Here is a 24,808-nt window from a genome sequence, read left to right as displayed (position 1 = left end):
GATGTCCATGTATTAATTCCCAGAACCTATAAATGTATTAAACTGTAAGGCAAAGAGGACTTTGTGAATGTGGTTTAATTAAGGGTCTTGAAATGGGCAGATTATTCTGGATTATTCAGGTGGAGTCAGTGTAATCACAGGGTCCTTATAAAAGGGAGGCAGGAGGGACAGAGAGAGAGAGAGAGAGAATGGATGAGAGAAGCAGAGGATGAGGTGATGAACTTTGAAGGCAGAAGAAGAGGCCATGAGCCGAGGAACCCAGGAGACACCTAGAATGTGAAGAAGACAAGTAATAAGATTCTCCCCTAGGACCTCCAGAAGGAACAGAGCCCTATGGATAACTTGATTTTAGCCCATGGGGCCCATTTTAGGCTGCTGATCTCCACAGCTGTAAGATAATAAAGTTGTGTTGTTTTAAAGCCACTAGGTTTGTGGCAGTTTGTTACAGCAGCAACAGGAAACTAATACGCCCATTTAACAGATGAGAAAGCAGAAACTTCACGAGGTTAAAGCACTCAGCAGAAGTCACACGTAGCGGTTCACAAGGAAGCTGAGATGATGCACAGAGGGGGACGCCTTAGCCCCTTCTCCTCTGTGCTGAGCTACATCGCGCTGGGCAAGGAGAAGGAAAGTACAGTTTCACAATGTAAAACATGCAAGTCCTTCTTCAACCCTGGGAGACAGTCAAGACGGTCACTGCTTCCTGCTCCATTAAAAACAAAAACAAAAAAACACGAGCACAAGAGAGAGTTACTGTTCTGTTCAAAGTCACAGTTAGAGGAAGACCCGAAATTCCAACCCAGGTCATTTTGTGTGACACCACTCCCGCCCCGTGCACTGTGCTTCTTCAGTATTTTGTGGGACACTTTAGTTGGCACCACCCTTCTGCAAAGAGGGGCACCCTGTTCATGGGAACCAGGACGTGGCGCCAGCAGAGCCCAGGGAGGCTGTGCCTGTTGCCATGTTCACAGGCTAACACTCAGGCCAGCTCGAGGGGAGGCCGGCCCTCCAGGGCAAACCTGTGTGCCTGTGCTGTGCAAACCTGGCTGTGACCTGGGTTCTGTCATTCACTGCGAACTTCTGTCTACAGGAACCTGAATTTGGAAACACCTGGATATTTAGAATTGTGTAGACTCAGGCATTGCCATCACCACCACCCTGAGCCCTGTTCAGGAAGCCGTCTCTATGTGACAGGCATTGTTCTAAGTGCATTAGAGGTCATAGCTCCGTCAATGGTCACAAAATCCCTATAGACACTGATTATTGGGCGATTACAATGATCACCCCACTGTTGACCACATTTGACAAATTAGCAAAGAGGAGCACAGAGCAGTCACTTTCCAGCAAGAAACAAGATTAGAACCTGGCCATTCCCACCCCTGAGTCAGGCCACTAGTCCAGACCCTTCAATGAGGGGGAAAAAGCTAACACTCTGAAATAGGCAGGGACATATTTCAGGAAGTATTAATCTTTTATTATTATTATTTTATTCATTTAACTTCTTTAAAAGCTAAGAAAATTGTAATGAAATTGGGAAAGAGGATGTCTGCTGCTTGAGAAAGACTCCCATTTCCTAAATCTCAGCTCCTTTTTACTCTACAAAGATCTACTTTTATTTACGCTTCCTGAACGCAGCCAAACAGTGGGGACTGCCGGGATTTGGGCTCTGGCGGGAGATCGCAAACAGAGCTTCTGTTTTGATCTCACTGCTTAGGTTAATGCATCGTGATTCCTCCACAGGCTGTTTCCCAGGATGCTGTTATTTCACTGTCTGCTGGGGAAGAAAATGTCCCCGTGAAAATAAATTTACAAATCCTGAGTCAGATTTCCATCCTGTCCAACAGGATGAGAATTTGACCCATTATTTACACTAGTAAGCTGAGAATGACATCAAAAGCTCTCTTATGAACTGCAGGGGAGATAATGATTTAAGTGGCTTTAATCTAGACGTGTGCTTTACAATAGAAATGTGTATCTGCTCCTTCTACAGAGGAGAAGAGAAACAGCATTGACTTCTATATTTAACGGACAGGACACCCAATTCCAAGCCTTGTTTCTAAATATCCGTGGATTCCACATCTCTATGGTTTCACTTAGAAATTCTGCTTGCCCTGGAGAAATAGGATGCATATAAAGGTCCAGGGAGAGACAGAGCCCTAAGTGGAGGTGGAAACACCCTGAATGCCTGAAGAAGAGAATTCAGCGTTCTTTATGCAGCCTGGAAAGCAGATGTGATCTCCTTTCTCCCGGTCCTCCTTTTCTCCTAAGACACACCCCACCTCCACAGATGCAGGCACTCTCATACTGATCACTCGTCACAGGGGTACCGTAAGAACAAATGAGAGAAAAAAGAGGCGAGGGTGCTCTACAGAGGGAAGTCACTGTCACTGTTGTCATTCGTGTTATTGTTGTATTCCAGGGTCTGTTTTTGCTGGGCACCAGGAGCGTGGTATGGGAAGCATCTAAGTGCTGGAGCCAAGAAGGGCTAGAGGTGAAGTCCCAGCCCCACTATTCACTGTGGCTTCCTGGGCAAAGCAGGAGCTGATCTGACCCTTCACTTCCTTATCTGTAAAATGGGTATGAGCTTCCTTCCTATCAATGTCAGTCTGTCCCATCCCTTTTTTCTATTGGAACTAAGCTCAACTCCCTGAACAAGATTTACTCTGAATAAGATTTACTGTAATTTAGCACTTAAAAAAAATAACAGCTTTCTTGAGATATAATTCACATAAAGTCCACCCTTTTAAAGTGTACAATTCCATGTTTTCAGTAAATCTGCAAAGTTGTACATCAATCCACTGCTATCTAATTCTAGAACATTTCACCAATTCCCAAAATCAAAATCATAGCCATTAGCAGCTACTATATTTAGAGTACAGTTTACTAATCAACATCCTGTTCTTCTTCAAGGTCTAAGAAATCTTCTCCAAAGTCCACACTGAATTACTCCTGAACTTACAGTCAGCATCAAAGTGTCAGGCATTTGATGTACACCCCTCTGGGGCTTCCAGATAGACAGCTTAAATCTCCCCAACCTTCCCAAATAGATGGTACGCTCTTGGAGTGCAAAGGCCGTGTTGCCTGCATTTTCTTTCCCCCGGCACCTCAGCTCAGGGCTGAACACACAAGTTGGCGCTCAGTAAATGCCTGGCTCCTGACCGACTGGCCAATCACCACTTCTTCCGAAGACCAGCACGTTTGTCATCTGTCTGCTTCTCTGAATGCCAGTGCCTCCACAAGCTGTCATGTTCCATGATTATTCTCCCCAAAGCATGTGCTGTTAATTTTTCATCTTAATGAACTGTCCAGTCGAGTTTAGCAACGGGAATAGTGATAGAGGCACAGTAAAAATGGCTTATGTCCTGCTATTGTCAAAAGCCTTCTCCCCACAACACTGGCACATAATTGGAATAAAATATCTCAATGGCTACAAACATCATTTGTCAAGAATAAAGTGGGGTAAGTGCTATTTCAAAAATTCATACTCACGGGCTTTATAAACATGGATTATTGGAACGTTCCTCCAATTGATATCTGCTCAAGCATTTAAATGCATGGCTATTATTCTCTGTGTTTGCTTGAGTGAAACCACTTTGGGTACCAAGCTACATGTCAGCCCCAATTTTCCAGAGTATTACAGATGCACATTCTTTCCCGGTGGGATTAGGGTCAGGCAAGCCAGAGCAGGCCCGAAAGGCCTGTGTTAATGCGCAGATGCACACGCGGGAAAGCCATGATGCAGCTGTTGGCATCCCCAGAGTGGAGTGCTCCAGGAACCGATGACACTCCAATCTGAATGGTGGCCCAGGAGGAACTCAGAGCGAGAGCGAGAGCAAGAGAGAGACAGGGAGGGAGAAAATGAGGAATAGAGAGAGAGGCGTCTGAAAATTCTGAGCAACCCAGCAGCACGGAGGAGCTCACGCTCCAGCCCTCGGCCACACACAATTTTCTAAGACAGGCAACCAACCATCATATTCCTGTCGACCCATAAGAGAAACATTCAAGAATTAGGTGTTGGTTTAGTCATTCATTCAAGAAATATTTACTGAGCTACTACTAGTGTGGACCACATTGCTCTGGATGTTGAGAATATAGGGGTGGGCAAGGCAGACCATGTCTCTGAACCTCGAGGGGCTTAGACTCTCATGGGGGAAACAGATAATAAAAAAGTAAACCATGGGGCTTCCCTGGTGGTGCAGTGGTTGAGAATCTGCCTGCTAATGTAGGGGACACGGGTTCGAGCCCTGGTCTGGGAAGATCCCACATGCCGCGGAGCAACTAGGCCCGTGAGCCACAATTACTGAGCCTGCACGTCTGGAGCCTGTGCTCCGCAACAAGAGAGGCCGCGACAGTGAGAGGCCCGCGCACCGCGATGAAGAGTGGCCTCCCGCTCGCCTCAACTAGAGGAAGCCCTCGCACAGAAACGAAGACCCAACACAGCCATAAATAAATAAATAAAAAACCCAAAGTTTAAAAAAAAAAAAAAAAGTAAACCATGAAAGGGAATAGACATGATATTCACACATTATGATGACTCCTGTGAAGGATAAGACAGAATGATGACATACTGAATAACCGAGTGGTGGGTGTGCCTTTACAGGTTGTGACATCAGGAAAGGCCTTAAATAATGGAGAGCTAGGCATGTGAAGGGACCCAGACTGAGGGAACAGAAAGTGCCAAGCCCCTGAGGCTTCTCCATTAGGTAGAAGTATTGTGCCTGGGGTCCACAATACCTTTATGGGCTCACAGGAATGTTTCAGTTTCTTTTAAGGTCAGAAGGAAAATTGACCTTTGAGGGTAAAGATTATATTCATCTTCATACCAAAGCAGTCATAAAATATAACATTTAATTCTTTTAATAGAAAAAGGAGCTCATAAAGGCAAAGATGCCCAGGGTCCATGAAGACATATCAAGACCCCCAAGGAACCAAGGCACTCAGGAGTCAGGAACCCCACCTGGAAGAGAGGATCCTTCTCAGCATCTTCAGACAAATGGAGACTGAGAAGGAAAACTGATGCAAGAGGATGGAGTGTTAAGCATCATGAAGCACAGGGACCCTCAGCAATACGGTATGGATGGGGAGTTAACTGGGGGGGTGGAATAGGGGCTTCAAGAGATGAGAGGGGGTGGGGAATGGATCATGTCAGTCTTAGGAGCCAGGCGGAGGGACCTGCAATTTATCCTGTGAAAGACCACAAACTTCTGAAGCTTGGAGTTTTAGACTGAAGGAACTTGATACAATTTAGACTTTAGAAAAATCTATCCTGCTGCAGCTCGGTGGAGGAGGACTCGGGAGGAGATCAGGGAGCCGGATGTGCTCCCATGAACCTGGTCACCAGTGACCCTGGCCCTTCCCGTGTGAGTGCAGGCTGCTCCCTGCCACTGTGCGGTCCAGCGCAAACCCTGCACAAGAATGCAACTACACAAGTGACCAAGGCTTTTTCTTTGCCCAAAGCATGATGCAAATGGTTTAGGGGCATTGAGTAACAATACTCCTGGGTCCATTTTTCAAGTGGAAATTCTGAAAAGAGAATGGGAATGTTGAGAGGTCCAAAATAGCATCTGTTATGGACAGAAATGTGATACTTAAGGGAACTTGCTAGATATTCATTTAGAGAGGTTCCTTCTAGCTCTTGCAGGTATGTGGCCAAACATTTAAACATTTGTTTTCTTAAAAAAAAATATATATATATATAAGAACTGTTGCTATGGAAACCTAACATCATTTCAAATGGTGCTTAGATTCTAAAATTCAGAGCCTCTTGAAAAGATGAACTCACTGGCCCCTCCACAATTTTTCTAAAGCCTCCAAATGGATGCATTTGCCAGGTGTCTGGCTGCCGCCTTCTAGATTCTCAGCAGACACGGTTAATGGGTGGCTGATTTTAATATGTCTTGTTACCCTTCCTTCTCTGCTCTCTCAAACTGCTTTGAGCTCTGCATGCCCCACAGGGCACAGGGTAATTTGGGTTAGTAGCCTCTGGAGGAAATGGTGAGTCTCTGTCTTGGAAATCACATGGGGCTGGGAGGGCTGATGGGCAACGGCCTGATTTTGTCCTGAAACATTCTGAGAGCAGCTGAACCTTCCTGATGGGCCCAACTGAAGAAAACAGGTAGACTTAGAAGGGGGTCCGGGGAGCCCCCTTCACTGGCATTATGAGTTCCATGAGAACAGGAACTGCAGTAATCTTAGTCACAGGTGAATGTGTGGATTTAGCACAGTGTAAGCAGTCAGTAAATGTGTTTGATACATGAATAAATCAATTACTGAATGGCCAGGAAGTCATTCCCTGGTGATTCCACCTGACCCCTCTCAGGTTCACCTACTTTCTTCAGCCCAGATATGTTTATCACCCCATAGACACTGAGCACCCAGCCTGCAAAGAGCACGCATAGGCCTTGGCACAAAGCATGAAAGAATGTCACGGTGTCTTTCAGGAATTATTTGATGAGTGAATGAGTGAATGAATGAATACCTGAAAACAATCCTCCTGGGCCCAGAGCACTTGACGGCAAAACCATATCACACTGTCTTCTTGGGTTACTTCCTGCCTGTCACCATATTCAAAGTCCCTCTCACGTTGAGAACAAACTATTCCTTGCCATGTAATGTACGGAGGAAATGCACAGATAAACGAGCAGTGTTCAAGTGCTTTGATCTTTAAAAGGAGGGAACCCTACACCAGCCTTTGAGATGCCGTGTTGACTCTGACAAGCAGAACAGAAAAGTCACACTATCTACATGGCTGGTTGCCGGAAATGAAGTGAGTAGATTTCAGCGGGACTGTCTGTTCCCATCCTGGACCACTGGGTCCAGAAGGCAAGTGTGCAGAGAGCGTGATCACCTGCCTGAGACTCCCCTACTTGATGAGACAGCGGAAGATCCTTTCCCAAAGATGAGCATCAAGTGGGTAGCAAGTGGCCCAAAGAGGGGCCCCTCCTGCCATCTCCATCCTGGGGGTACATTTGCTGCTTCTGGCATCTCAGGGAAACTGACAAAGAGAGGAACGTATTCTTGGTTTCAAGTACATCTTGGTCATCTTGCTAAGTAAGTGCTGGGGAGAGAGAAGAAGCTCACCTAAGTATCTGGGTTACTGACGTCCAAGCTGTACCTCGATTAGGCATTATGTTCATACAGCTGTTGCATGGAACATGGGGAAAATGATTTAAAAAAATCAGTGACTCAAGATGAAGGGTTTATAAGAATTAATTTTTGCAGCTTTTCTGTAGGTTTGAAATGTTTTAAAATTTAAAGAAAGCTTAAAGTCAGAGAACAAGCAACAAAAACAAGGAGGGAAACTTAATAAAGTTTTCTTTTTAAAATCAAGGTGTAGAACAGTGTACATACGAGTGTTTACAGTTGGATACCACCTACGTATACAAACATGGAAGAAGCAAGTACATGGGTGTGTGGTTGTAGCGTCCTAACTGCCTGGAAGCTCTCTGGAGGGGCACGTAGAAAACTGAAAATAGTAGTTGCCTCCAGGGGAGGAAACTGACAGACTAGAAGATAGGGATTGAAGGGTACTTAATTTTCTATAGACCTTGTAACTGTCTTACCTATTTACATAAACAAACAGACCACCTACTCATGAATACTTTGGCTCAAGAACCTCTGCACTTTTCTCTTTGCTTGAAAAATCCTTCCTGATTGTCTCCTGGTAAATTCTGACTCATACGTCACATCTAAACCCAAAGGTCACCTCCTCACTGAAGCCTTCCCCGATTTTCTCTATCAGAGTCAGTCCCTCTGTGCTCCTACGAACCCATGGAGCTGTCTCTAAGAAACTCTAAGCCATGGTTATTTTCTGCTGACCTGGCTCCATCACAAGAAGGGGTGCTCTTTAAAGACATGACTTTGGTACAACTGTCGTGTTGATACATGTGCATTTCGTTCATTGTTGTATCGGCACCTAGTCCAAGGCCTAAAATAGGAATGGTTCTCAAGAGATGATTGATGATTTTCCTGTCCCCATGGGTTACCTCTCACTCAGTGCCTACATTCAGCAGCACACTGCTGCATTAGCCAGCAGCACCTAGGTCTGTCTCCTTTATAACCCACATGGAGATTTATGATATGAGCACCAAAAGAATTGTAATATAACCACCATCCAACTTGGTTAAGACCAGAAGGCAAGACACCAAAGAATTGGAAGAGACACACTGGAGGCACTACGGTACTGTACTGGGGCGTGGAGGCCCCGGCCCTACACATGGCTCATCGCTTGGCCCTCAGGAAGTTCATCCACCTCTCTGAACCTCCGTGTCCTCATCAGAAAAGAATCAGGACAACGGCACATACCAAAGCGTTGCTGACATCAAACAAGACAATGAACGTAAAGCACGTAGCACAGTGTCTGCACATGGGCGTTGCATCGAACATCAGCTCTCACTGTCCTGATCAGGAGGGTCTGTGCACTTTGTTCACCATTCCTTAAATAAAGCAAGATCAGAGAACCATGGCTTCGGTTGAAGTTTGTCCTTTAGTACCGATTCTGGCAAAGGTGGGATATTTACATTACCTGGCACATGAGAGCTTCCTGTATCCCTTAGTTGATTGCATTAGTGACAGTCACACTGTACACACTGAAGATCTGCAAAGGAGTCAGCAAGTGAACTGAGTGTCTGTTTATGACTCTCAGGGCACCAGCTACAGACAGATACTTGGCCTCTTTCTCCACAGTGGCCTATATCCCAAAATAGGAAATGTGCCTTCACAGACAGACGCAGCAGGCAGAGGGGGTTAGGAGGCAGGCTGCCGACATTTCACACTGTCAGGGACAATGCACAGCCTGGTGGCTGCTCCAGCACAGGTAAGCTGCCCCCCCAAGGGGCTTTTTGGGATTGATTTTTATGCAAATGTTTATGCAAATGAAAGATAATTGGGTGGCCTGTGATGAGCAGCCCCTGCTGATTATCAGTCAGGAGGGTCTCAACGTGTGTACACTTGTCATGAGTATAACAGCAAATACTTTTCGCTTCAAGACATTCGAATCTGTGCCCCAATGCCCTACTAAAAGCTCAGTGAGGTAGCAGGGCCAGGAAGCTCTGTCCTGTAGCTACTCAGGTCATTCCTCTCCTGCTCTGAGGAGGTGCCTAAGTAAGAAAAATGTACCAGGAACGGAAGTTCAAGTGGATTTCCCTAGAAGTCAGCCAGAGAGTTGATCCCTAAGTCCAAACCACTTCACAGCCATTTGTGAAAAGTCTTTCTCTCTACCTCCCATCCCCCTCTCTTTCCTTCCCACTAGGATTCTGAGTGCTTTATACAGAGCTCCTTGACTGTAAGCTCCTTGAAGAAAGGGAAAGAGCCTTTCATCCCTGCCTGTATCCTGGCACATCACAGGCACTTGTTCAAGAAACACTGCCATCCTGAATGGATTGGGGATCAAGAATCTGAGTCTTGAGCCCAAGTTGTAGGTAAGTTTCATTTTGCTCTTCCAAAACCTTATAGTATGATCCAAGTCCTTTCCTCCCTCTAGGAAAAAAAGAAAAAAATCCTATGTCTAAAACAAGAAGATTATCCTGAAAGATCAAAGGACTGTTCCATCTGTACCATGCTGTGTTTTTTTAAGGGTGCTACAAAGATTAGACTAGTTTACCTTCCTCTCTTTGGAATAAAAGCTATGCAGAACTCTTCAAAACAGGCTGTTCTTAATTTATAAGTGGAAAAAAAAAAACCTAAACGATTTCCTAGAAGAGAAATTAAATTGAAGTACTTTCTATTTAACTTCTGACTCTGTTTCATTGATACCTCATTCTAATTGTCCCTATTACCAAGAAAAAAAGGAAATGTCAGCCGCAAGTCCTACTGAAGAATTCAAAGGTCGGATGAAATGAAGAGACCCATTTGGCTTGGCAGAAATGAGATGATCATCATTCACAGGCATTTCCAGAGGAGGGATGCGTTTCCTCTGCTGAGCCAGGCTTCAGAGCAAATGAGTGCAAAATATGCTAATGTGAGAGGAGTCAGCCACATAATTTCCAAGTCATATTGGTACATTTGCAGGAAAGCGTGGCTCTGCCTTCACTAAGAGTGTTTTCATTCATTGGTTTATTCCCATGACAAACGTTGACCAGAACATAGGAGAAAGAGTTGGGGGGGGGCTCCCCAAATTGAAATTTTGTCCCAGAACAAACCCACATTAAAATATGAGTGTAAAACACCTGGAAAATCACCAAAGATTTACACACCCCAGTCACAGGGGCTGACCATCTAAGTAAAAATAGCTTGTGTGGGCTGCAGGAAAAGTCTTAAGCCTTACGTGGAGGAAATGTTTTTTGTCCATAATGGACCAGATTAATTCTGGGGAAGACAAAAGAAAGGAGTAGTCAAAGATAAAAGCTCTAGCTAAAGTCAGACCTCCAAGGATAAAAACGTCCAAGGATAAAAGTATGGCAATATGGCCATAGGCAAGTTACTTATCTTTTCTAAAACTCGGTTTTCTCATTTGTAATATCTTGGATATTCATAGAATCTATCACAGTAGGTTTTTGCAAGGATTAAGGGAGGTGATACCTTTAAAGACCTTATGTGCCTGACATATTGTAAGCACTCAATACCTGTTAGCTGTCAACATTGTGACTTTTCTCTCTGTGGTAACATCAGGTCCCCTTCTTCATCTTCTATTCAAACTATACTTAAAGTCTCTATTCATACGTTTAGTAAATATTTATTGAGAACCTACTTTGCGCCAGATACAGTGCTTGCAACTGTGAGCCTGCCTGGTGGTTCCAAAATGAGGCCAATCCTCAAGAACCTTCAGGTCTAGCTGGGAAGACTGACAACTAAACAGGCAATTACAACCCAATGTGGGAATCACAGTAAATGGTGTAATCTCGATGACTAAAGCCTAGGAGACACCCAAAGTCCAGTCTTCAGGGATCAGAAAGAACTCCTTAGAGATAGTGAGGTCCAAGTGAAGGTATAAAATGAGTAAAACTTAGCTTGTGAAGAGAGGGAGATTACTGGGCTTTGGGGAAATAAAGGTTGTGCCTTATAGTAGATCCTAGAGTGGACGTGTACAGTGAGGGCTTGGTGTGCAGAGAGCAGCTGAGAGTGACTCTGGGCAACAGAACAGTGGCCCCATCAACGAAGGGTCCTAGAAGCCCGTGAAGGAGTTCAGATCTGTAACATCGAAAGCGATTAAGTAGCAAAGTAACATAATTTCTGGATTTAGGGACACTGTTCAGGATATGGATCATGCTGGAGCTGACGCGGGGAGAAGTAACACTGGAGGCAAAAAGATCTGTTAGGTGGCAACTGCAGCAAAATCTTGGAGAAGGGGGATCTGGCTTGCATTTGGATGGTGGCAGTGGGGATAGAGAAAAATAAAAATGTTTCAGAGATAGTCAGAGAGTAAATCAACAGGAATCAATTGTTATTGGAGGTAGGGGTTGGGAGGCATATGGGATCCCTCCCATGTTTTGGATGTGAGTGAATTTTGGTGCTATGGCTGAAATGTGGCACACAGGACAAGGTAAAGCTTTAGAGGAGAAAATCATGACTTGTATTTGGCCCCTGCATTTAAGGCACTTGGTGGACACACACGTGGAGATGAGCCACCGACACGTGGAAGGATGGGTCTAGGACACTAAAGTGTGGAAAGTCATGCTGGTAGAATTAATTCTTAAATTTTTATTTGAATATTTGGACATCCTATAAAATATAGCTCCAGTTACCACTGAGCAGATAAAGGAGGTAAATACATTCATAGAATCCTAAGACTTAAGGACTGTTAGAGACTCTGGATCCAACCACCCTGTGGCCCAGAGAAGAGCTCCTTAACCTAGGGGCACACAGACAATGAACGGCAGAGCCAGGTCTTGGAGTTGAAGTCATCCTCCTGGCTTATGATCTAGTGCTCTGTCTTTTGAGATCTAAAAGGTTCAGCCTCCTAGTGATCTCTTTTTCTTGTGGGATGTAAGCCACCTTGTACATATTTAGAGAATTCTTTTCAAAAGAAGAAAAGGGGATAAAAAACAACATGTCGGTTGCCTTAGTCAGTCTATCCAGCCGAGCTCTTGCTAAGGAATTATAACCCCCTTTAGTTCCTTCTTTCTCCTCTGAACCTTCTATAGTCAAAAAAAACCCCAAAACAAAAAACTACCATCATCCTTGTACAGGAACATAATAGGTGCTCCATAGAGATAACCCAGTAACAACAGTGAATAATCACATTCCTCAAAGCCCAGGCCTACTTCCCTGTCAAATTCTACTCTGGATTTGTGAAGGTTCAAACCACAGCAGGTTTGTGCGATGGGCCTGGAAGCCATCATTTCCATCTCCACAAATATAGTTACATTTGAAACACTCAGTAATGCTGGTCCATCTTACCTTCTTCACCCATTGGATACTTGCTGCCAATTTCTATAACGCAAAACTCCACCCATCTGATTGGTCATTCAACAAATGGCAACAGGAATGATCGTCAGGAGGCCACTGAGCCGAATATACAGTGATTTCTGCAAAAAGTGAAAGGATCGTTAGTAACCTAGAGGTGACATGAATCAATAAAGTGATACACTACTAGACACTGGGGGTACACAGTTGCATAGGACACACTTTTCTCAGACAATAACAGTCCAGGTGTAGAAAGATGTAAACAAATTATCACAATTGTGTGCAAAGTGGGAAAAACTTGTCATGGATTTAGAGGTACCCACAGGATGGTTTGATGAACCATTTGTGCATCTGGAACTTTGATAACAAAGATAAAAGCAGTCATACATCCACCTTCTTATAATATGCTACATACTTTACACGCGTCTGCTCTAGCACTAACAACAAACCTGTAGGGGAGACAGGAAGTCTTAGAGCCGGTTGCTGATAGAATCCGCATTTTACTGGCGTCCAAAGCAAGTTCCTTCCCTCCTAAAGGGAGAAGCACTGTTCTGGTGCTGTCGAATCCTCATGGAATGACAGACTCAAGGGCAAAGAGTGACAGTGGTGGCAGTTGTGATAGGAGATGTCATCCCCATGCTGGCAAAGCAGAGCACTGGGCTGACAGAGCTGCAATTCTTTGTCAAGACGACATTCCTCTCCGCCCCCCTCCTGCTCTGCAGCACATTCTGGAGTTTCTGTGTGGGGCTGTGTTCTGCCTGGATTCGGGTCTGATTCATCTTCACGTCTCCTGAAGTGTCTAACACGTTTCCTAGCCCAGAGCAGCTGTTCAATGTATATTTGCTGAATGAATGAAGAGAGGAATATGGAGTGTCTGAACAGCTGTCGTCTTCCAAAACCGAGGCACTGAACCAAGGAAGGTGTGGCTGGCATAGTGTCCCTGACACAACAGCATAAAGGAGTTCTTGAATGTCCTTCCTCTCCAGAACTTCTACCTTCTAGGATCAACTCGGGCTGCATTAAGGGCTTAAATAGCTTCTTACTTTGACTTTGTTATCCTTCATTTTTCCTAAATCCACTTTTCCTTGCTTCATCTTGGTTCCACCTAACAGCTCCTCACACACAATGCTGTCTCCAAAACAAACAAGGACAACAACAACATGTGAAAAACCCTCTGGTGAAGGGCTGAGGATGAACTGTACATCTACTGAAATCTGTTCATGGCTCCTTGATTTGGTGACTGTATCAAGAACAGGAAAACTGTCCTAAGGTGTGCTATTTCCAGGATGTCAAAGATAGAGTAGCAGATGCACATGCAGTGAGTCACAGGGGGCAGTTCATTCAGCACATAACTGATGAGGAAGGACCCAACTTGCAACCACGTTGTAGCCACTTTCCAGTAGCCCTCCCCCAGTGAATCACACGCCCAGACATTCATGCCCTTATGTGGTCCCCTTCCACATGACTCTGAGTTGCCCCTGGGTAACCAATGCAACACTGCTAAAGTGATACTATATGATTTCAGAAGCTGAGTCATAAAAACCTGGTAACCTGTCTTGTGTTCTTGGAAAGCTTCCTCTGGGAGAAGTCAGCTGCCATGTCTGAAGTCTGAATGCTCTAGACCTCCATGCTGTGAGGAAGCTCCAGCTAGCCATGTGGAGAAGCTGCACAGAGAGCGAGAAAGATGCCCAGCCATCTCTAGCTGTTCCAGGCATCCAAGCTGAAGAGCCAGATGGTAAGTCCAGGTGCCATCTTGGACATCCAACCCACTCAAACCTTCATGTGACTCCAGCCATCTGACTACACAGCATGAGAGCCCAAGTAACAACTGCCCAGAAGAGTTCACTCAACTCAACTGTAAGAGGTAATGATAAATAGTTGTTATAAGACACTAAATTTGGGGGTGGTATGTTACCCAGAAATGGATAAATAGGAGACCATAAACGGGGATGGAACCGGCATTTGTTGCAGTCCTTACCAATGTATTCTCTTTAAATGCATATATCCACTCTGGGTATCATGAACTCATCAGGGTATCTCACCCCACCACTCAAAAAGGTCAAACTCTTGCCCGAGATGTACAGCCCATAACACCCAAGGTGGGATCAGAATCCAGCAGTGCAGACTTCATAGCCTGTGTTTCTTCTCTGGTCTCCAATCAGTTCATGATACAGCCATTGTGCTTTTAAAAGTTTACTTCTCAAATCTATAAAAATGAATTGAACTCCCACTTGGCCTTGCATTCTTTACCTCCCTGCAAAATATCTCCTTTAAAACTCCTTTCACCAAAAGCTTGCACTGACAATTAAGAGCCTTGGAAGGAAAGCGAAAATAAATGGGTGAATTGTCTATGAATTCTGATCACTGCAAACACTTGAGAAAGAGGGGCTTTGGGTTCTGTGGACAATGTCTGTAGTATACAATTATACCATCTTTCTTAGAAAAAAATGAATAGAAGAAATCTAAGTTGTTTTTGTGCTTTTAACAGAATTGATGGGAAAAAAGAGTTCATTAGGTTTGAGAGGGCTGGGCAGGTATAGTGCAGGTGTTCTCTTTCTGCATTGGTGTTCTCGGTTGGAATGTTCATTTTCCCTCTCCCCCCAGCCCTGCCCCACATCTAATGACTCCTCCGAGGCCTGGAATCATGTGGTCCCTTTTGAGACAGAAAAATACAATGCAGCCCTGCTGCACCCACTCCTACCTACTCTCAGGGCATCTTCCCTTCATTTCCCAAGGCTTGCATGCCATCACGGGCCCTCTTCAAGTACGGGAACCACTGCTCTCTACCAGCCCCTTCCATTGCTGTGCTCGGCTACCCATGGTACTGAACCTCTTGGAGGCGCAGACACTCCATGCCATATATTAGTTCAGAGACTGAGAAATCAGGAAAAGGAACACCATGAAGCAAAAGGTGTAAAGTGGGATGGAGAAAATACTTGGCAAGCATATCAAAATCAAGGAGGAAACTCAGGGACAGATGGGGATGTGATTGTGGCAAATTTCTTTTGCTGAGCTCTGATTGTATTGAAGACTCAGTACATGCAGAGCCATATCCTTCCCTTTGACTCACGAGTCATGCTGCATCCCCCTCTTAGGATTTCTGCTCCAAGTCAAATACCCTGGCTTATAGCTCTCCATGTGTGGGTCTTCCTCTGGAATGTGGGCTCAGCCCAGCCAGGTGTGTGCCAGGATCATTGTCAACAGCACTCCAGCAACAAAAACACCAACATATAGTGCTGTGGGGGAGGATAAGGGCTGAAAGTATATGTCAATTAGATTAAAATAGTCCCCACCCCACTTACTCCATCAGTGCATGCTTCAGGATCCTCAGGCCACTAACTGTGTATATAGGTATGACACAGGGGTGATGGGTATAAAAGGGAAAGAATTGCCATTGAGTGGAGCAGGGTAGGCCAAGGAGAGAGTGACAGCTCCATTTTACAGGTGAAAAAAACTGAGGCTAAGTGGTAAATACCCAAATTCATAGAGCAAGGAAGCAGCAGACCAAATCACTAAAAAATCTACTCCTTTCCTGCCAGCTTTAAGAACCCACAACGAGACCTGCTTCCCCGGGTAAATTATGCCCGTTTCTCTAGGATGTGATAACATAATTTCTACTTTTTGGTATAACAACACAACAGGGAATTTGAGATATTTTGGTATGGAGCTGAGTAATACAAACTATGATTAAATACATTACTATTAAACAATAAAATATCAGGTTTTTGAAACTTTTATTGGGCAAAGAAGTCAAGCAAAGGCCATATAATTTTCTGTTGGTCTAGAAACATCAAGTTGTTTTGTTGATATTGCTGTGTGTTTTTCTTGCTCTGCAGACAGGAGAAGGGGCACAGGCAGTAGAGCCTGGGTTCCCTGCAAATGGGGGCTTCTTCCTTTTATGGGTGTCACATGTTCCTGACATTGTTGAAGGGATGAATAAACCCAATTAAATACTCACCACTGGGTGTTTTTCTTTCCTGTTATCGCCCAACTTCCAAAACCATATGGTGAAGCATATTTTGTAAGATAAATTTGTAGATTATGATTAAAAAAAAAAAAATGAGGGAAGACGCTATTAAGTGTGAGGGGACAGGACTTAAAATCCAGGCTTTGCCTCTTCCAAGCTAATTTGACTTTGGCAAGAACTCTTTGAGCCTCAGTTTCTTCACTATAAAATGGGGATATTAATAACTCTTTTGTAGGATTAGTGTAAAGAATAGTGATAATAAATACAATACCTCACTTAGAGTAGGCACTCAATGATTAGTAGCTGTGATTAAGAAAAGGTATAGATTGTGCTTTTTCAATTGTGCATGATTAAAAAATTAGTTTTACCTTTTTTTTTTTTTTTTTAGTTTTACCTTTTATTGTATATTTGCTGTTCACAAAGCCCTATGGTAGACGGATAAGCTTTCATATATTGATTAATAATCATATATTTGCATATATTAATATACATTCATGGAATATATAATTAATATTAATCTATAAGCACTTTTCCACACCATTCCTTTTCAGATGAGAAAACTGAGTTTTTAAAGAAGTTCAGGGATCCCTCAAAGTACAATGGCTCAGCTTAGACCTCTGCTCCCATAGGACTTTAAGGGCTGCCAGCTGCCCACAGCTCAGGGCTCCCTGCAAAATCTCGAAGGCCGGCTACTCACTGCTTGTGCAGGGATGACGCCCAGCGTCTGGCTGTAATTACGGGAAAACATCCATAAAGAGTTCCTGGGCTCCAAATGGATTTGACACAGTGGCCCTTTAAATCAAACTCTTAGCATGATTATCTTTATTTCTCTTTAGTAGTTTTTCTAAGTAAGCCATGCCTTTAGAGGCACCTAATACAAAGTGACAACCTTCGCCGTTTTCCAAAGCACCGATGGACTGGTGTAGAGAGAGTCCATTGTCACCATGGTAATTACCGCACAATACCTGATGGCCAATGGACAGTCAGGAGGCGCAGGCAGCAGCTGAATCCGGCATTGTCCGGGCTCGATAAAAAGATTAGAAGCCCTGAAAAGCCGGGGAGCGGGATCTCACAGCTCTTTTGCTGGGCCCTGAAAGGCCCATTGTGCTGTCACCATAAATTCTGGGTTCCCCGGGCACTTGACAACTGAAGCCAGTGACAATAGAATTCTTGTGTCCAACAAAACACTCCTTGTCCAGTGTCAGTCTTATCAGCCGCGTTTACAAATGTCTTTCGTTGTACCCAAATAATTCCCTATTAGAAGGGCTATTGGGAGCAGAACTAAATAAATATTCACAGCCTTTGTAATATCTTTGGGAAATGAATAAACAAACAGTCATCTAGCATATGAGCAAACCTCCTGCTACTCTACATTTTATCCCTATTTCTCGCCTAAATGATGGAGTTTCGCTTTCTCCCCTTTAACATATTAACACTTGCAATACTGGGAGCTCCAGTTTTATTTGTCACCCACTACATATCCCCAATATATATAGCCTTGGTTCCTGTACGTGCATTTTTCTTTTAATTAATCTTCCCAGCAGCACTGGGCGGGGCTTGTTTTATTCCGTTCCTACCTCCTAAAAGAGAAGGGAATTAAACCTCAGAGAAGTTAAATAACTTGCCCAAGATAACAAAGCTAATTAGCAGCAGAATGGGAATGCAAATCTAAATTTCCCATGCTCCCAAAGATCTGCCTTCCCACTTTGCCATGATGATTTCTCTACTGAATAATAAAGGAATTCAACATCAGAAAAGGGGGGAAAAGCTAAACACATCCTCTATAAAAATCTGGATAAAAAAGGAATTCAACATCAGAAAAGGGGGAAAAGCTAAACACATCCACTATAAAAATCACACACACACTTAAGTCTATTTATATTGTTATAGAACCCGGGAACACTTAGAATCGAAGGAAAATAAAAAGCCTCTCTCCAAGAGAGTATATTTTATTTTTGCCCTAAAATAGCAGCAATTTTACTTTTTATTTATTTATTTTTTTTTTTGGTGGGAGGGGGGTAAGGAGGAGGTGGCAAGCAAATAAAAATAAATATAACCCAACTTCAGGAGAATTTCTGGGATATCTACTGGGTCATTTGGAAAACTTTCAGAAAGAATTGCTGGAGTAAACAAAGCAAGTAGGGCACACACAATCACATCTGTTCTGGAACAGTATTTACCTCTTCCATAGTTTATTTAGCTTATTTGTCTCCTTGCCGTGAATGAACAAATAGCTCAACATTTGACAGTAATGCACAGGACAAGACAGAAACTTCCTTCTGGTAGGAGCCACCTACTTCTTAGAAGGACAGCAATCTTTACGTAAAGAATTCGAGAATATTTAAACTCTAAATGGTTCCCTACCAGGTCAGGAAATGCCCGCACTGGACGACGGAGCTTACGCATTTCTCGCTTGTCTGTCCTGGCCTCACCTCCTGCCCAGGTAAGACCTGCTGTTCCCTGAGCCCGGCAGGCTAAGCACCTCTGCTCCTCCCTGCACATACTGTTCCCTCAGCTGAATTCTCCTCCCGTTCACTGTTGGTGTAACTGTGCTGGAACTTTACCCTGCTCCCTGTGGTGGACTCGAGGGCTTCCAGATTCCATCAGAACTCCATATTACGTCTTGATTTCTCCCACGGGTAGAGTTCTTTGTTATTATGGCTGTCTGCCCCTTCCAACATTGCATCCAAGGAAGCTTTGAGCTCCTTTAAGACAGAAATCACATCTTATACTCATTTTTGTCTGGCCTGGGTCAGCCTGCTCACCTTCTAAAGGGCTTGGCCTATTGGAGAAATAGAGAAATGGTAGAGGTGAAACAGAACCACCATAAAAATGTATTTGTAAAATTTTGAAACACTGAAAATCTATTGCCCTTTTATCTACTTGATGTCAAATGACAGATAAAATTCGTAATTTTTTCAAAGGACTATAATAATATACTCACTTGGCCCATATTATTCAGCCTTGATAAAAGTAATATGGAGCTGTCCGCTTTGTTTTTTAAAATAGTTAAGATCGGTAAAATAGACTATCATTTTGTAAGCAACTGGCTATTAACAAGACTGGGTAACCAATAGGTACTTCCTGAGTGACTGACAGTAAATCCATGTGTTTGTACATGTACTGAGTTTGAAAAAGTGTGATCGATATTTCCCAAATACCTCTGATGCCAAGTGAAGCATTTAATCATCTTTGAGGACTTAAGGGCATGATTATAGTCACGTACATGTGATGCTAACTCTTTCAGCTCTTCAACACCCCCAGGAGCTGCGTGTCATGTAGACACAACTTAATCCAAACAGGTGAGATGATTTCTAACATTTACTGAGAGTTTGCAATGTGCCGGGTCCTGGGCTAAGTCCTTTCCTATAATATATAATTTAATCCTATAACAATCTGATACATCAGGTACTATGATTATATTTCATAACTAGGAAATTGAGGCACAGAAATGTTGAATAAAGTTGCCCTCATTCACAAAGCCACTAAACGGCGAAGCCAGGACACAGGCAGTTTGAATCTATAGCAATTCATCCAACAGCTACACTCAACTATTTTCTCCAGACATAAATTAGGGCACTAATTTAGGGAAATAGTCCAATGATTAAAAAAAAAAAAAAAAGATCAAGGAATGCATCACTTTACCAGGCCAGAGAGAGACAGAGAGAGAGGGACAGAGGGAGAGAGGAAGAGAGAGAGAGAGAGAGAGAGAGAGAGAGAGCAAACATTGATGAAGCACCACCCCCAAATGAAATGATAACAGCAAAGACCTCTGACTATGACCCAAGGCCTGAAACAGTATCTCTAATGTTTCATCAAATCTGAGCAACTTCCATACAACCAAGAAAGCCACTTATTTGCAACTCTTCATATTCACAAAGTCAGGGAAGTATTTACACACACACACACACACATGCACGCATGCACACACACACTGCAGGCTTTCTGCTATGTGCTAGAAATAGTCACGGCCTCCTACTATCTTCTTATAGTAAAAAGAGTAAGCTACACTGGCCATAGCAATGAGACTGATTTATGATATAATAGGAGAGGGTTCTCTCTGAGGCCATTACACTCAGAAAGCAACAGGCTTCTCAAAATTAAGTGGGACTGTCCTTTTGCAATGTGAAGTTAAATTAAGAAGAAGAAAATGTCATTTTGTTATTTATCTCTTCTTAGACACTTACTCTGAAGATACAAGCTGTACAAATTCGAATTGTCTACAGGCTCCACAAGGGCAAGAAGCATGAATGTTTTCTTGCTTACTGTAAATCAGGTGGAGAGAGGCACAAACTAATGCTCCCAAATAGCTTCTGAACAAATGATCCAGTATGAGTCCCTAATACCAAAGTCCCACCTGTGTACAGGTGCCAATGAAGGCCCACACTAGGTGGTGACTTGAAATTTTCTCCAGGAACAAATATGAATTTGGCCATAGAGAGGCTGATGCGAGCCAGCAAGCGAGTCTAGCAGGCGCTCTGCATCCTTATCACACCTCATTAAGTACACTGGATTCATTCAGGTTCAGCAGGGGAAGTGGGCCATCAAAATGTTTCAGCTATAGTTTGCTGCACTTTATTGGTGGAATAATATTCTCTACTTGTGTGCACCAATTTTGACATTCTTAAAGATCTTGGGAAAAATCACATGCCAATGTCAAGAATCTAATATCCTAGTAGGAAGCTTTATCTAGGCTGTTCCCCCTGGACTCTCCTCCCAGGCAGATGTACACACCCACACCCACACCCACACACCCACACCCACACACACCATCATCCCTTTCTTTCTTTTCATGTTTTAAAAAATTTTTCAAATGATTACAATGAAGTCCATTTTTACCAATTTCAATGATAAGAACGGAAAATGAAGAGAAAAATGGCATTGTCCACAGTTGTGTAGCGTTGGGTCATCTTATTAGACTGGGTTTGGATCATTAGTGTGGAAGTGACAGGCAAATGGTCCTATTTGTACTCAAATCGGAGGCTCTGTGGGGTCCTCCACTGCAATATCCACTTATTAAATCTCTGTCTTAAGGCTTCAGCCAAGAAAACCAGGCTGAATTTTGAAACAGGTTTTCAAAATTCAGCCTGGGCTGGATATCTGGCTTTGATATCTGGGCTTTGATATCTGTAGCTGTGTGAAACTGTAAGTGTGTAAGTTACACACACACACTATTAACATGTTGATCACTTATTTCTTAAAATATTTAAACCACATTCCTTATCCAGCAACTTACACAAAATTTTGACCCTGGGGACTGGGCTGGACTTGATGGTCAGTAAGGTCCTTTCCTATTCTGAGTCTACAAAATTCTGTAATTGAAAAAATCAGTTCCCCAGCTAAAAGCAGCCCAACTCCTTCCAGCAGAGTTCTGACCACAGTTGGGAAAATAGTGAACTAGAAGATCTCTAGGATCTTTCCCTCTCTAATAGTCATTATGAGTTTGTGTTTTCATGGGGCAAACCTGGTATCACGATGAAGCCATCTTTGAGAGGACACTGCATGTGCAGGAGATCATGAGGGCAAGCAAAGTCTTCCTTTAGCTCTTGGGGAGACGTGTAAACACAGCCAGGTTTCACGGTCCCTGACAAGATGGTCTGGTCACCTTGCAGAAAGCCAGAAGACCTTGTCCAGGAGCCAAACCAAGTGGGTGTGTCACCCAGCAAGCAGGAAGAGAGCAGGGGGCCACACTGTGGATTAGACAGACCCTGGCAGGAAGCGCAGCCTCTGCTGGGGTGTGAACTCAGTCCTGCCTGTACCCAATATGGGGCTTGACTCCTCACCGGCTCCATGACTTAGGACTGTTTCCTTACCTGTAAAACGGGCACTACAACACCCCACAGAGCCCCTGGTGGTGAGGACAAATGAGATAATACATGTAAAGTATACTACTGTTTCTGGCACAAATTAATTGTTCACCAAATATTCGTCAACATCATCATGATCAAAAATTTATCACTTTTCTGTTATACAGACTCTATATAAAGACATACAAAAATAGTGCAATGCCTGACACAGTAGGGGCCCAACAAATTACTATTATTATTATTGGCATTAAATGACAATGAATCAGGAAGCAGAGAAGTACCTTTTCAATTACCTTTCAATCCTGATCTCAGCAAAGGGAATGTCTCCATTTGCAGTGATTCCTGAGCAAATCTCTCTTTTAACAGAAAAGGCAGTCTCAGGCTCAGAGTAGACTCAACTATATAGTTTCCTTTTAATTTTATCTATTTGGGGGTTACCTTCTATTTATGATAAGAGGTACTAGTTTGCCATCAATGATAATGATATAATTTTCTTTCAAAATATTTAAGGGAAGCAGAATGAGTCAAAAGAAAATATTAAGTAAATAACAGTGTGGGTGGTACCCAGATATTGTGAAGACAAACATGAATGACTGAAGGAGGGGGACACTGATCCATCACGCTGCAATTATTTTATGGAAGGAGAGACCGAGGCCCCGAGTGGGAAGTGGGTAAGGAGCAGGGCCCACAGAGACCCTGCCCCAGACATCCCACAGTTTCTCTGCAGGATCCTCATCAATACCCAGTGTCAGATCATATGTGTGAGGGGAATGACCTTGGTTCTCTTCCACGGGCAGAGGCAGAATGACAGGAAGAGACAAATGTCAGTCCCCACCTGGTGGTGGAGGTGAGAGCAGCGTCTAGAAATCTCCAGGAATCTAGGTCTTCCTGGAGAAGAAGCTAGGTTGAAAACTCACTGGGCACAGAACCCACCCTGCCTCTCTCTACAATTCATGTCATGCATTTTATGCACATCCCATTTTATTCCAAAGGGAATTTAAGGCTGCCTGCAAAGACGCATATAGCACAGAAAACATATAGTATTGCTTTACATAACAAAAGTGAGAAAAGGAGAGATGACAGCATAAAATAATTTGAACCAAGGTTCACAGGCAGAGCTCTGGCTAAGAAGTCATACACTTGCCAGGGCTGCGTCACACAAAGGGACAGGAAAACACGAGCAGGTGCAAGACCACGTGCCCATGAAGGGAGAACTGGTCCTCAGTTAGATCACAGCCATTCCAGATACTGATGCCAGACAGTTATTTATCCTATTGGTTCTCACACAGATGACCCTGCCTTAGGCAACGAGCAATATCCTGAGAGTAAACATAATGGAACTAGAATTATTTGGCAGCGCCAGCACATGGAGGACACTCAGAGTCTCTAGCAGGTAAGGGAAGGAGGGGGTTGGGGGAGGATGCAGGCAGCATCTTTCTCGCAGGAGGACTTGAGAGCCAGTCCATCCTCCACGCGCTGCTACGTGCTCACTCTACACCACGAGTCTGCTTGTGCCACTCCTGATTTCAAAGCATCGAATGTCTCCTTGGGTTGGCCTCTTCTGTTTTTAACAACAAGCAAGCCTGCTTTGTTCTAGGTCCTGTGCTTACATGGATCGTCACATTAATTTGAAAATGGAGAAACATAGAGAGGCTGAGTTAATGTACCCCAGTCTCCCAGCTTATAAGGCTTCAAACCCAGGCAATCTGACTCCAGGGCTTCCATACTCACCTCACACTGACCCCCAGGGAAGGCCCTTCATGAGTGAGCTGAGCCGGCCTTCAGCTTCACCTGGGGCAGCTCCTTCTAGGAACTGATCTTTTTTTGCTCAACTTACCATATGATCTCACTCTTCCCTACCTTTGCTCCCGCTTTTGCCTTACACAGAATGCATTTTCATCTTTTCATCTTTATAAACTTCTTGTTCCCCAAGGCCCTAACAAAATGATTGCCTTCTGATAATTCACCTTCCTTTCCCGACTTTGCACCCACAGCTCTTCACAGCATCGTCCCTACCAACCATTCAACCTGTCCATCAGTGTTTCTTGAGTATCTACTATGTGCCAGATCCTGCTCAAGACCCTAGAGTACAAACATCACAGCTGCTATTTCTGCAGAGCTTTCACCCAGTGGCAGAGTTAGGAAGTGAACAGAAAAATAAACAGCAAACAATTAGTGATGAATGACACAGAAAATTTAAAATGGTTTTAATCTTAGGATCCCTTTAAATCAGCTATGATACTCAATCAGTATTTGATGGAATGAGAGGCAATACCTACTGCTTACAATCTTTATCAGCCATTCTGGCCTTAAGTCCTAGGATACCTCATTGTTTTAGGGAATAATTACATTTGTCTGCCACCCCCAATCCCTGTGAGCTTAATGAAGAGTGGAAGCTCTGTTGTGTGCATTAATTATAGCTCCTATAGCACCCACTGCATGATTATCTGCATTTGCTACAAACCTTAAACACAGAGACGCAGACTTGAAGTTTGAGGGACATCAGAAATCACAGGATGTAAGGGCAAAATGGAAACTCAGTGGTGATCTAATCCAGTGATTCTATTAATTGTGTTTAGCAGAGACTGGGTAATTCCCAGATACCCCAAAGGCTACTGCAGGCTATGGTGGGTGAGGGCAGTATGGGTGGAGGGTTCTGGGATCCCCACATCTTTCTCCTTTCTTCTATTTA

General features: G+C 43.7%; 1 protein-coding gene across 1 annotated transcript in view; it reads right to left on the bottom strand.

The window, feature by feature from the left end:
- Window positions 1-24,808, bottom strand: part of CDH11 (cadherin 11) — a 141,883-nt gene that overhangs the window by 69,314 nt on the left and 47,761 nt on the right. Inside the window, exon 2 of the mRNA XM_061174477.1 lies at window positions 12,337-12,464. The gene's annotated coding sequence lies outside the window, so the exon portion shown is untranslated. The remainder of the gene's footprint in view (window positions 1-12,336; window positions 12,465-24,808) is intronic.

Source organism: Eubalaena glacialis, chromosome 18, assembly GCF_028564815.1.
Source record: "Eubalaena glacialis isolate mEubGla1 chromosome 18, mEubGla1.1.hap2.+ XY, whole genome shotgun sequence".
Classification (NCBI taxonomy): Eukaryota; Metazoa; Chordata; class Mammalia; order Artiodactyla; family Balaenidae; genus Eubalaena; species Eubalaena glacialis.
This window is presented reverse-complemented; position numbering and strand designations above follow the sequence as displayed.